The sequence below is a fragment of the Ornithodoros turicata genome, unplaced genomic scaffold, assembly GCF_037126465.1.
Source record: "Ornithodoros turicata isolate Travis unplaced genomic scaffold, ASM3712646v1 Chromosome44, whole genome shotgun sequence".
NCBI lineage: Eukaryota > Metazoa > Arthropoda > Arachnida > Ixodida > Argasidae > Ornithodoros > Ornithodoros turicata.
Genome location: NW_026999374.1, coordinates 796,175 through 810,086, shown reverse-complemented (window position 1 = coordinate 810,086; position 13,912 = coordinate 796,175). Strand labels below are relative to the sequence as shown.

The 13,912-nt window shown below is 45.3% G+C and overlaps 1 protein-coding gene across 5 annotated transcripts in view; it reads right to left on the bottom strand.

Moving 5' to 3' along the window:
• Positions 1–13,912, bottom strand: part of LOC135374144 (uncharacterized) — a 33,908-nt gene that overhangs the window by 8,583 nt on the left and 11,413 nt on the right. For 3 of the 5 annotated variants that reach the window (XR_010416777.1, XM_064607166.1, XM_064607167.1), the window contains one exon: positions 1,013–1,206. The exons of 1 other annotated variant lie outside the window; for it this stretch is intronic. The gene's annotated coding sequence lies outside the window, so the exon portion shown is untranslated. Of the gene's footprint in view, positions 1–4; positions 1,207–13,912 lie in introns of those variants that run through there. One more of the 5 variants, XR_010416776.1, reaches the window with a different exon arrangement.

The following is a 13,912-nucleotide window of genomic DNA, read 5'->3' as shown; positions in this document are numbered from 1 at the left end:
GTAATTTTAATGAGGAATTTAGGAACGTAAGCAACACTAATTGAACTGCAAGAAACAGGTCAAGTGCGGTAATTTGTTTGGATCGCGGCCCTCGTTTTCCCGCGTTTGCGCCGCGAAGCAACTGAGGCTACAGGGACTCTTGTTTTTTGCTCTGGGATCATGTTGTATAATAAAAGCAGCAATGATGTGTCGTCGCCGCTGTGTTTTAGGTTGTTGTCTATAGCGCCTCTTAGATTTCAGTGTTTATCGATACTCACTCACTCTAGTTTATCGATACCTCTGCTTGTTTCCTTATTTGACTCTCGAGACCACGATGGCCATTTCACGGAAACAGGTTTGTTTCATCGGACACATATCAGAAGACAGTGGGATGGAAGCGTGAAGCTTCCAGCCGTCGACCGTATCATATCCCTGCAAGTAATCTGAGGTAGACAAAAAGTAGACACAGAAGAAGTAGACAAATGCGAGTACAAGAAGACAAGATTCAAACATGCAATGAAGCATTAGTACACTTATTGTAAGGAAAACACAGAACCAGAATAAAGAGAAAAATACACATGGACGTCTCGTGGATAGGGAATGCCATGTATGTAACGTGAATTTCTTAATGAAAAAAAAATAGGAGCATGGGAACAGCACGAGGAAGGCATTATGACCGATCAAAGATTGAAACGCATTGTGAAGCAACAATAATATTGTGATAAAAGATCAGTACAAATGATTAATGAATTCAGAACAATGCTAGGACAGAATACGAGTGAAGCAACAGAAGTTTTCGAGTATGTCCGTTCCAGCTAGTAGTGTCTGTTCGTTTGCTTGTGTTGCCTAACACTTGGGTAGGTCTGAGACATAAAAGACAAACGGACAGAACAGGACGCAAACAGCAAAGGAATTGTCTTAGTCCCAATTACACTAGGTTGAGGTAAGGAGGTCATGTATAGACCGCGTGGGAGTGTGAGAGAGGGTTGGGTAATGCATTCTGGAGTCGGGGCTAAATAAAAAGTATACGTACCGTACAGCAGAGCAAGGAAACCCTACAAGATGGCGCATATGCAGGCAAGCTGGTGGTAGAAGTATATTATGTAAAAGCCTGAGCCTTGGCACACAGACTGTGTGCCCCTGTGTTGATGTCGTTCCTCTGTGTGCTTTTACCTACTCAGGCTTAACGTCCTGGGCAGCTCAGGCAGCGGAGTACGAGCACGGTATCTGGAACCAGAGAAAAAGAAGAATGTCTTACAAAACACTGTATAGACTGCACTTAAGTCTGGCGACGTAAGTGATTTTCTTTCCAAAGCAGGGAAGTGACCTGATGAATTAAAAAAGGGGAATTCACTTCTCTTTTGAAAGGACGCTCGTATCCAGAAACTCATCTGTGAAAGCGGAACCACTGTGCTCGATATCGGTCGACAACCCATGATCATTTCTCCTTTTTTTTTATCGTACGAAAAGAGCTTCGACATTAAATGAAGGGACTTTAAATCCCTTTAAAGACGTCACGCCACCGGAGCCTCCGCTGCTCCGGCGTCCTCTTACTTCCTACCCAGCTCATACCACACAACATTCATACCAGGACAACTAAAAGTATGATAATACCAAGACTGCTAATTTCGGGACAACTTATACCAGGACTTCATGCAGTGCTAGCATGATTTATCGCTTGGCATGAGTTGTCAAGGTACAGGTTATGCTAGTGTTGCTTGACTATGATACAAGTTGTCTCGTATGGGTTACCCGGCAGGACCTGGAACGCCCCAAAACTATGCGATGCACCTGCACGGTTGCGGCATTCCATTGGCCTCCGGCTGAGGCCATCCATTTACGTTGGCTCTGTTGTAGGAGGGTCGGACGAAGTTCGCAAGGGGTGCGGCCGTCCGGGTGGCTATCCTGCGGTCACTCAGGGGCTCGCCCCATTGTCACGCAGGGCTTTCGAGCAGGTACCCTAGTGTACTGTCGTAGTATTTTTTATTTTTACCGGACTTCCCCGTTAACATATGTGAATTTTGTTAAATCGCGTCTCTAATGAACACGTACCCCGTTTCTTCCGTTCAACACGCATCAATACTGTCACAACGTCTGTGGTAGACGGACCCGCTTCAAACCCGGATATGTGCATTTATGTTAGTCTCTTGGATGAAGACTATCCTTTTCCACGCCAACAGAGTGCGTGAGTGGAAATACATTTGAAGTCCTTGCGCACTGCGTGTAGCGTGAAGAAATCTGCGCCATCCGCCGCGTCCCCGAAACAGTTCAAAACGATTCTTAGGCGGTAATGGCGCATCCTACACTAGTTTTGTACACCGGCCTTACAATTTTGTGGGGAAGAAAACGTTTAAAGGGCACAGACACCTCCTTCGACTCCTCTCGTAGCACCCTCCTCCTTCACTTTCCTCCTCGCGCTCTCCGCACTATCATCGTATGTTCCTCTCTGCTTTCCTTCTCACTCCTCCCATACTTTCATCCTTTGCTTCCCTCCTCGTTCGCTCTGTTCGTTAAGGAGGGCTTAAGGCGGTGTCACACTGGGCCGACAATCTACAGAACCTGTCGACTGACATCCAAAGGCGTCGAATCAGTCACACTGCACATACAAAAGACGGTCGACACAGACATCCGTATGTCGGCCGTCGCCGAATGCAGCTATCGACGGACCCTCCTGACAAAAGAGCCTGCCACACTGAATGACAGCCACAACCGACAAGTTCAACATGGCGTCCCGGATAAGCCTTTTGAGGAAAGTACGGGGAATTCTCGTTGTTTATACTTGGTAGTCATTATCACGAACATCGAGGCCAACACAGACGCAGTTGTATCTCATTTCTTGACGCTATGTCTCCCCTGCTTCAGTTCGCCTTGGAAGGCTTTGCAATGGGCTTCCCGTGGCATATTTGGCCCTTGCTGATTGCGTCAGGTGAAGTGGGATTGTGTGCGCTGTCATGTGTGTTGTTTGCCTTCATGGACCCCTATTCCGTTTTGCGATTCGTCAACGGTGCTCCGTGTAGTGACTTCGTAATTCTTCTACGTACGCTTCGCCACCCCACCCGAAGAGGGACCCCTAGGTTGAACTTCTGGACAATTGGACTCCGCAACCGCAGTAGTATGGGATCAGCTCAACTGGCCCACAACTCACACAGTGGCCTGGACGCCATTAATGAGCAATTAGAGCAATTTGGGACCCCCCACATAATCAGGATAATTCAGGGAGTCATTACACTAATTGGGGGCATCTAGGACGTGTCCAGACCACTGTGTGAGTTGTGGGCTAGTTGAGCTGATAAAAAATAAAAAAATTGGTAGAAAATAAAATAAAAAGATAGAGATAGAGTGAGAGAAGGAGTTTAGTTGAAGATCAACGACGTCATCTTGAAGAAAGCGGCCCGGAACGGCCGCTGACCGTCGCTGGGCGACGGAGCACAGAGGCAGGTTGCAAAGCATCGCAGCACCAGTTCCGCACATCCTGTGACGTCAGCTGTGACGTCATCATGGCATGTCTGGGCAAGTTAGGACAGCTCTGGACATGCAAGGAGAAAAACACTCGTAATACAGAGGCTGGGAAAGCAAGAGTATGCAAACCATCAATAGCTAACAAGAAAAAACAATTAGTTACACAACAAATGAGCCCACCAGAACAGGAGCGCAGAACCATGCGACTGCTCCATCCGAGAGGCAGGCAGAAACTGACTCGTAATGGTTTTTGTCCTGTATAAACCCCGCAGCTGCACCCCCTAGCGGTTACTTTCTCAACTAATCTCACAACAAAAGTATTAAGAATCACGCCAGCGCTACTCCCGGTCCCAAGGCAGAAGATGATAGAAAATGGCGGGAATGCCCGGACAACAGCAACCAGCACCCGACGTGCACGGGCACGAAAATCGCAAACAAAGCGGGAACAAAGTTGCGAAATCATTAGTTACACAACAAATCACCTCACCACAGTAGGAGCGCAGACCGATGCGACTGCTCTCGTCGACAGCCAGGGATCAAGTGACGACGGAGCGAACGACCGCACGTCTTCTCCCAACGAGAGCCAGAGGTGGACTGACGTAAGCGCCACTCTACGGGTGCTACGCATGCGCGCGCTCGTAGCGCCCTCTGCGCGCTCCTACCGCCACCTGCGAGAGGCTAAGAGAGAAGAGCATTCCTGCGCCCCCTGCTGGCCGTTCTCATTGGTCGTGAGGCTAAGTGAGAAGAGCATTCCTGCGCCCCCTGCTGGCAGTTCTCATTGGTCCAGACATCATCCTATTGTCTCAGGGCTACACTGTTTTTTTCCACTAATGCTCCTTTGGTCAATCTGCAGTGAAGCCACGGTATGACGTCATCATGCACCTGCGTGGCTCAAGGACGCGTGCGCTCTAGACAGGGGACCTATTATTTATTGAATCACTATCCCAAGATTATTTCCTTTATTCTTCTATAACGATTGCATAGGAAACTATTGCAGAAGAGCACCATGCATGAAAACTGATCGTAGGAATTCCAAAGTCTTACTAAATGAGACTTGCAAAAGAACAAAACATCCTAACATGTAACTCCATCAATGGCTAAAAGAGGACTAGGCACTCAACAAATCAACGCGCGCAGAACTCGGGCAGCACTATCGTCAAGACGACAATGTTCCTTGTCAAAAAGAAAAAAATACTAAGCGTCAACAAAGGAAAGCATGCATATCGGGGCATATCAGGACACGTCAGGACAAATCGTACGACTGCTGGGCAACAGAGGAAAACAAACACTTGAACAGAGTGAAAAAGGCACTCACCATCATTTTTCCCGTTCACAGCATTCCCTCATTGTAAATCCGCTCGTCACAAAATCCACCTGCATCGTCGAACACCATTCACCAGTGACGAACCACACATCCGCACCCCATCAGAGGCAGACAGAACCCCACCGAAGCTACGCTCTTCCACTGACGGCCAACGCCAGGAGCAGAATTTGCGTGTCGAGACCCGTCAGTGTCCAAGAGAGAAGTGAATCCTTGCGCCCCCTGCAGGCCGTTCTCATTGGTCGTACGTCATCCTATTGTCTCAGGGCTACACAGTTTTTTTCCACTAATGCTCCTCTAGACAAGGTCAACCTGAAACAATAGTCTCTCGGTATGCGGTCATCATGCAGGTGCGTGGCTCAAGGACGCGTACGCTCTAGACAGGGCACCTGTTATTTATTGAATCACTATCCCTAGATTATTTCCTTTATTCTACTATAATGATTGCGTAGGGAACTATTGCAGAAAAACACCATAGACAAGAGGAGATTGTAGCATTTCATTCCCAAAGTCTTACTGTACAGGAAAAAAAAAATGGTTCAGCAAGACATAAAGTCACACACCTGTCCCCCTCGCGGTTACTCTCTGAACTAAATGAATCGCAAAATTATTAAGAATAGCTCTACTCCCATTCAAGGCAGCACTATCGTCAAGAATATGCCTTGTACAAAAAGAAAAAAAACTACATGCAGAAGGAAAGCATGTCAGAACAAGCCCAGGCATGTCAGCACATGTTTGTCAGACAAGGGGGGAAAAAGCGAAAAGAAACAAAGAAGGAAACCAGCATCAAACTATTTCTAAGCACACGCACTCCTCTTATTCAAAAACAGTGCTCATCATAAATCTGTCCAGGGGAATACACACCATTTTGCTACACTTTTTTCAGTAACGTCAATGCATTGCTACAGACTGCGTGACGTCATCACATCCTGTCTGAAGAAGAAGACACCGGCAAAGACTCCTATTATTTATTGAATCGCAAGATTATTTCCTTTGTCCTACTCTTAATGACATTGATTCTCTCATTAAAATTCAACAAAAAAGCACCCCGCATATTAACGATTTTCACCCCAAAGGCTCATCATGGTCATTAGAATTACAGTAAACTGCCACTGCTCTTTTAAAATAATAAGTGAGACCACTCAACATCACCTCCAGGCTTATGTAATACATGACCCTTTCTATGCTCATACATTCGTTGTCTGAGGCTACACCTGCGAGCAAAAAAGGCGCGGAAGCCGGGTGGGCAAAGTTCCATTCGCGCATTGCGAGCATAAAGGCGGGAAAGCCTGGGAGCAAAGTTCTATTCGCGCATTCCAAAGCACAAGACAGAACGCCTTTACGGGAACACGATAGCATTCCTATACTATATTAATGATTATTGCATTGCAGTTTAGAAAAACTACAACTAAACTATAATTTTAGGAGCCCATTAAAATTCTACTTTCTATGAAAACTATAATTGCCCTATTACTTGGATCGCTACTAATGAAGCGCTCCAATTTTTTTCTCTCTTCCCATTTCAGCCTTGTCATGCAGGGAAGCAGACTCATATCCAAAATAATTAATTTACACTGAGGGTGCCGTGCTTCAGGAATTCCTATCCTGCGCTCAGATGCAAGCATTTCTTCACGGATACCTTTAACAGCTGACTTCCTCAACATATCGAACACCCAACAAAATCAAACAAACAATCAGAGAAACCCTCTTCTCAGCTGTACCATGCGACTGTCTTCTTCGTAAAATCGGTGATCTGAGGAAGAGAGCAGCGAAAAATTGCGCGCACTTGTGCTTGATTTAAAAAGCCTGAAGCATATGCCAATAAACCAAGAAAAAGACACTCATGTCTGGTATCTGATAGTGCCACATACACAGACGCATTGTCGCAAAGAAAGCACAGGACAGGGATACACAAATTTCCTTAGGTGAGCAGGGAAAAGGCTTAAGACCTCAGGAATAATAGCAGAGTCACCGGACATCGCTACGCGGCTAACACAAGATAACAACAACAAGATAATAGCGGCGGGTAAAATTGCAACACTGCTAAACAAGCCCCAACATGCCATCATGACGTCGCAAACCAGGAAAAAGAAGCACGCGCGCACACACACACAGCTCAGGAATGCACAAGGAGAGGTGCTTTATAGGAATTTCTACTCCACACACAGATACCAGCATTTCTGCACAAATACCTATAACGGCTGACTTCCTCAACATATCGAGGAAAGCGAATACCGACACTCAACATATAACAAAAAACAAACAAATTCCATTCTCATGAACTCTCTCCTCTGCCGAGCGGCTTTCTCCTGCTCTACCTGGATGCTGACTGTTTCCCCTCATCTACATTCTGAGTAAAAGCCGTGAAAGGAGAAAAGAACCGCGAAAAATTACACGCATTTGTGGTCCAATAGCTGTAACCGCAAGAAACCGTAGCGCACACCAATACACTGAGAAAAAGACACCCGTTTCTGCCACCAGATAATTCTTGCATAATGCCACATACGCAGCCGCATTGCCCTTGCGTAAAGAAAGCACAGGACAGGGATACACAAATTTCCTTAGGTGAGCAGGGAAAAGGCTGAAGACCTCAGGTCACCACACATCGCCACGCGGCTAGCACAACATGACAGCAACAACATACTAGCAGCGGGAAGAACTGCAACACTGCTAAACAAGTCCAGACATGCCACGATGACGTCACAAATCAGGGGAAAAAGCACACGCATGCACGCACAGAGGACAACGCATTAAACACACGGAGCGCTCAGGAATAATCGTAGCGTTACCGCACATCGCTACGAAGCTCAACGTCTAACGCAAGACGGCAGCAACAAGATATTAGCGAAGGGTAAAAATTGCAACACTACTGAACAAGTCTAGACATGCGGCATCGAATGCGAAAACACTGGTGATCGGGGAAAAGGCCTAAGCCTGCGGCGGATCATCATAGAGCATACACAACTTCATTTTTCTATTTTGCGTAAACTAAACGCGGTCTGCTTGGAAAACGACGTACAAATTTTCTTAGGGAGCAGAGAAATATAGAAATTTGTACTCCGTGCTCAGATACCAGCATTTCTGCTCAAAAACCTGCAAAATTAAGCTCTGCTTACTTCGTTAAGATATCGAACACCCAACAAAATCAAACAAACAACCCCACTTCCACTGGTAGAACACTATTCAGCTTTTACGCAGGAGGCTTTCTTCTACATAAAAAGTAGAGAAAATAAGAAAAGAGCAGCGAAATATTACACGCACTTTTGCTCGCATAGCTATAAGAGAAAAAAATAAATAAAATAACGACGCACACGCTAATAAACTGTGACAAAGACACCCATTTCTGCTATCAGATAATTATTGCATAATGCTAAATACTCATTTGCTTTGGCCCTGCGTGAAGAAACCACAGGACAGGGATACACAATCTATCTTAAGCGAGCACGGAAAGTCACTTCTACTCGAACAGCTTAATACCATAAAGTCTGAATTTTTGCAAAGAAAATAAAGCCTGAACAGCGCTACGAAGGTGACAGACACATACTAACAAACAAACAAACACTTCTTCGAGTCTGTATTATCTTTTAAAAAATAACGAAAGCACACATAAAAAAATCAAATCGGCTAGGTAGCCTACCAGACGTTGTGCCTTAAAGTTGGCTGCACGCAATGTGCGGAAGCATGCTGTGAAGCCAACTTGCGGTTTTGCTGGATGCACATGAAGTCCGATTCCAATTGGAAATCGCGCTAAGGACGTGCCAAACGTGGAATTTTCGCAAGATTAATCCCAATACCTGGAATTCTGTTCATTTTAGCGGGAATGCTGGCGCTTGTGCTCCATTATTCGAAATTTTCGAATATTCGAATTTCTCGATTATCAAATTTTCGAATACGAATAGGGTTCGAATATCAACAATATTCGAACAATATTCGAAATTTCGAATATTCGCACACCTCTAGTGAATACTGACACTCAACGATATATAACAAAAAACAAACAAATTCCATTCTCATGAACTCTCCTCTGCCGAGCGGCTTTCTCCTGCTCTACCTGGATGCTGACTTTTTCCCCCCTCACCTACATTCTGAGTAAAAACAGTGACAGAAGAAAAGAACCGCGAAAAATTACACGCATTTGTGTCACAGGACAGGGATACACAAATTTCCTTAAGTGAGCAGGGAAAAGGCTTAAGTCGGTACCGCTCAGGAATAATCGGAGAATCACCGCGTATCGCTACGCGGCTAGCGCTTGAACAGCGCTACGAACGTGACAGATACATACTAACAAACAAACAACAGCAGGACCGGCGTCGGGCACTCATAAAATACCCTGGCCAAAACAAAGACTTCGCCAGGTTCGCGAGGCAATTCCATTAAAAACGCTCGTCCTATCCTACAGATAGCAATGCAAACGCGACTGCCCTTATTTTTTAAACACTATTTCACGCAATAGTACATAAATGTATCACTCGTGCCACACTAAAAGGCAAACACTTTACTTGTCAAGTGGGGTCCAGAGCGCGTGCGCGCGGCGCACTACACATGCCTACACACACACACTAACATTTTCACACTCACAAACACAAAGTCTATTTTCACAAACCACATAAATCCATATTATTCCTCAGGTCAATAATTATCCTGCCATCGTCAAAAGACGGCACAGACATGTATGCTTACGCAAGACAATCGGTCCTCGTTCCGGATGTAATAGGATATCGTCACTCGGCCGGCGCGAACCAATAAAGAAAGAAAGGAATGCATGTTCGCTATACGAAGAAAACGGTGCCGTGCTTCTACGCAGCGATCATTATACAGACGCGTAAATGTGAACATCATTCGCTACACACTGTAGCTCTCATCATTTTTAAACCAAACCGTGTTCATAGGTCTTCACTAAATAGGTGAGCCGATAATGACTCCAAATAAAATAAAATAAAATAATCATTCCAGCATCGCTGGCTGCAAGCTTGGGTACCCAACAGAGCAGCGCGCTCCTATCAACACGCCTTGGGCTGACCTTACACACCCGAAGCCTTTTCTGAATGCATTCTGCCGGCGCTGGAATAAAAGATTTATCGCGAGGGTACTACGATGTCAGCTCTGTTGCTGTTTAAGTGATAAAACAGTGCGCCCGAACCGCGAAGCGCGCGCGCGGACCCGGTCTCGCGGTTTGGACTCGCGACGCGTGCGATTCCCCGCGGCGCGAGCGCAACGCGGACCCGTTCTCGCGGTTTGGACGCGCGCGATTGCCCGAGTAAGCGCACTGTTTTATCACTTAAACAGCAACAGAGCTGACATCGTAGTACCCTCGCGATAAATCTTTTATTCCAGCGCCGGCAGAATGCATTCAGAAAAGGCTTCGGGTGTGTAAGGTCAGCCCAAGGCGTGTTGATAGGAGCGCGCTGCTCTGTTGGGTACCCAAGCTTGCAGCCAGCGATGCTGGAATGATTATTTTATTTTATTTTTTTGGAGTCATTATCGGCTCACCTATTTAGTGAAGACCTATGAACACGGTTTGGTTTAAAAATGATGAGAGCTACAGTGTGTAGCGAATGATGTTCACATTTACGCGTCTGTATAATGATCGCTGCGTAGAAGCACGGCACCGTTTTCTTCGTATAGCGAACATGCATTCCTTTCTTTCTTTATTGGTTCGCGCCGGCCGAGTGACGATATCCTATTACATCCGGAACGAGGACCGATTGTCTTGCGTAAGCATACATGTCTGTGCCGTCTTTTGACGATGGCAGGATAATTATTGACCTGAGGAATAATATGGATTTATGTGGTCGTGAAAATAGACTTGTGTTTGTGAGTGTGAAAATGTTAGTGTGTGTGTGTGCCCTGTGTGTGTGCGCGCGCGCACGCGCTGGGACCCCACTTGACAAGTAAGTGTTTGCCTTTTCGTGTGGCACGAGTGATACATTTATGTACTATTGCGTGAAATAGTGGTTTAAAAAATAAGGGCAGTCGCGTTGCATTGCTATCTGTAGGATAGGACGAGCGTTTTTAATGGAATTGCCTCGCGAAACCTGGCGAAGTCTTTGTTTTGGCCAGGGTATTTTATGAGTGCCCGACGCCGGTCCTGCTGTTGTTTGTTTGTTAGTATGTATCTGTCACGTTCGTAGCGCTGTTCAAGCGCTAGCCGCGTAGCGATACGCGGTGATTCTCCGATTATTCCTGAGCGGTACCGACTTAAGCCTTTTCCCTGCTCACTTAAGGAAATTTGTGTATCCCTGTCCTGTGACACATATGCGTGTAATTTTTCGCGTTTCTTTTCTTCTGTCACTGTTTTTACTCAGAATGTAGGTGAGGGGGGAAAAGTCAGCATCCAGGTAGAGCAGGAGAAAGCCGCTCGCAGAGGAGAGTTCATGAGAATGGAATTTGTTTGTTTTTGTTATATATCGTTGAGTGTCAGTATTCACTAGAGGTGTGCGAATATTCGAAATTTCGAATATTGTTCGAATATTGTTGATATTCGAACCCTATTCGTATTCGAAAATTTGATAATCGAGAAATTCGAATATTCGAAAATTTCGAATATGGAGCACAAGCGCCAGCATTCCCGCTAAAATGACAGAATTCCAGGTATTGGGATTAATCTTGCGAAAATTCCACTGTTTGGCACGTCCTTAGCGCGATTTCAATTGGAATCGGACTTCATGTGCATCCAGCAAAACCGCAAGTTGGCTTCACAGCATGCTTCGCCACATTGCGTGCAGCCAACATTAAGGCACAACGTCTGGTAGGCTACCTAGCCGATTTGATTTTTTTATGTGTGCTTTCGTTATTTTTTAAAAGATAATACAGACTCGAAGAAGTGTTTGTTTGTGTTGTTAGTATGTGTCTGTCACCTTCGTAGCGCTGTTCAGGCTTTATTTTCTTTGCAAAAATTCAGACTTTTATGGTATTAAGCTGTTCGAGTAGAAGTGACTTTCCGTGCTCGCTTAAGATAGATTGTGTATCCCTGTCCTGTGGTTTCTTCACGCAGGCCAAAGCAAATGAGTATTTAGCATTATGCAATAATTATCTGATAGCAGAAATGGGTGTCTTTGTCACAGTTTATTAGCGTGTGCGTCGTTATTTTATTTATTTTTTTCTCTTATAGCTATGCGAGCAAAAGTGCGTGTAATATTTCGCTGCTCTTTTCTTATTTTTCTCTACTTTTTATGTAGAAGAAAGCCTCCTGCGTAAAAGTCTGAATAGTGTTCTACCAGTGGAAGTGGGGTTGTTTGTTTGATTTCGTTGGGTGTTCGATATCTTAACGAAGTAAGCAGAGCTTAATTTTGCAGGTTTTTGAGCAGGAAATGCTGGTATCTGAGCACGGAGTACAAATTTCTATATTTCTCTGCTCCCTAAGAAAATTTGTACGTCGTTTTCGAAGCAGACCGCGTTTAGTTTACGCAAAATAGAAAAATGAAGTTGTGTATGCTCTATGATGATCCGCCGCAGGCTTAGGCCTTTTCCCCGATCACCAGTGTTTTCGCATTCGATGCCGCATGTCTAGACTTGTTCAGTAGTGTTGCAATTTTTACCCTTCGCTAATATCTTGTTGCTGCGGTCTTGCGTTAGCGGTTGAGCTTCGTAGCGATGTGCGGATAACGCTACGATTATTCCTGAGCGCTCCGTGTGTTTAATGCGTTGTCCTCTGTGCGTGCATGCGTGTGCTTTTTCCCCTGATTTGTGACGTCATCGTGGCATGTCTGGACTTGTTTAGCAGTGTTGCAGTTCTTCCCGCTGCTAGTATGTTGTTGCTGTCATGTTGTGCTAGCCGCGTGGCGATGTGTGGTGACCTGAGGTCTTCAGCCTTTTCCCTGCTCACCTAAGGAAATTTGTGTATCCCTGTCCTGTGCTTTCTTTACGCAAGGGCAATGTGGCTGCGTATGTGGCATTATGCAAGAATTATCTGGTGGCAGAAACGGGTGTCTTTTTCTCAGTGTATTGGTGTGCGCTACGGTTTCTTGCGGTTACAGCTATTGGACCACAAATGCGTGTAATTTTTCGCGGTTCTTTTCTCCTTTCACGGCTTTTACTCAGAATGAATGTAGATGAGGGGAAACAGTCAGCATCCAGGTAGAGCAGGAGAAAGCCGCTCGGCAGAAGGAGAGAGTTCATGAGAATGGAATTTGTTTGTTTTTTGTTATATGTTGAGTGTCGGTATTCGCTTTCCTCGATAGTTGAGGAAGTCAGCCGTTATAGGTATTTGTGCAGAAATGCTGGTATCTGAGTGTGGAGTAGAAATTCCTATAAAGCACCTCTCCTTGTGCATTCCTGAGCTGCTGTGTGTGTGCGCGCGTGCTTCTTTTTCCTGGTTTGCGACGTCATGATGGCATGTTGGGGCTTGTTTAGCAGTGTTGCAATTTTACCCGCCGCTATTATCTTGTTGTTGTTGTTATCTTGTGTTAGCCGCGTAGCGATGTCCGGTGGACTCTGCTATTATTCCTGAGGTCTTAAGCCTTTTCCCTTGCTCACCTAAGGAAATTTGTGTATCCCTGTCCTGTGCTTTATTTGCGGCAATGCGTCTGTGTATGTGGCACTATCAGATACCAGACATGAGTGTCTTTTCTTGGTTTATTGGCATATGCTTCAGGCTTTTTAAATCAAGCACAAGTGCGCGCAATTTTTCGCTGCTCTCTTCCTCAGATCACCGATTTTACGAAGAAGACAGTCGCATGGTACAGCTGAGAAGAGGGTTTTCTCTGATTGTTTGTTTGATTTTGTTGGGTGTTCGATATGTTGAGGAAGTCAGCTGTTAAAGGTATCCGTGAAGAAATGCTTGCATCTGAGCGCAGGATAGGAATTCCTGAAGCACGGCACCCTCAGTGTAAATTAATTATTTTGGATATGAGTCTGCTTCCCTGCATGACAAGGCTGAAATGGGAAGAGAGAAAAAAAATTGGAGCGCTTCATTAGTAGCGATCCAAGTAATAGGGCAATTATAGTTTTCATAGAAAGTAGAATTTTAATGGGCTCCTAAAATTATAGTTAGTTGTAGTTTTTCTAAACTGCAATGCAATAATCATTAATATAGTATAGGAATGCTATCGTGTTCCCGTAAAGGCGTTCTGTCATGTGCTTTGGAATGCGCGAATAGAACTTTGCTCCCAGGCTTTCCCGCCTTTATGCTCGCAATGCGCGAATGGAACTTCG